Genomic DNA, 394 nt, shown 5'->3' on the forward strand with positions numbered 1-394 from the left:
GTCCCTCCCCTCTGACGCACGGCAAAAGGTGTTCTCCTCTTTCGCTCTCTGTCCCCCATTTACTAGGAGTTAATTCTCTTGCGTGTTTTCTCTACTATCCTATCTACTATGATCTACTATTCCCATCTGTCTGTCTACTCCTTTTTTCATCCTCTCCTCATCTGTTTTCATCCATCTCCTCATCTCCTCTCTTCCTTTTTTTGTATATATATTTTTGCCTCTTTTTTATCCTCTCCTCATCTCTCGGGAGAATATCTGCCTTTACCCACCTACCCTCTCTACCTTCCCCTCTCCCCACTACCGTTCCCCTCCATCCTCTCACCCACGATACCTGAATTTCAATCCCCTTCGATCCGGGGCCGGCAAAATGTTCGGAAGGGAGGCAAGAGGTGTT

General features: G+C 47.2%; 1 protein-coding gene across 1 annotated transcript in view; it reads left to right on the forward strand.

Annotated features, from left to right (window-relative positions):
- Nucleotides 1-394, forward strand: part of LOC119585330 (roundabout homolog 1-like) — a 189,296-nt gene that overhangs the window by 163,183 nt on the left and 25,719 nt on the right. The gene's annotated exons all lie outside the window — the stretch shown is intronic.

Source organism: Penaeus monodon, chromosome 19 (assembly GCF_015228065.2).
Source record: "Penaeus monodon isolate SGIC_2016 chromosome 19, NSTDA_Pmon_1, whole genome shotgun sequence".
Lineage (NCBI taxonomy): Eukaryota > Metazoa > Arthropoda > Malacostraca > Decapoda > Penaeidae > Penaeus > Penaeus monodon.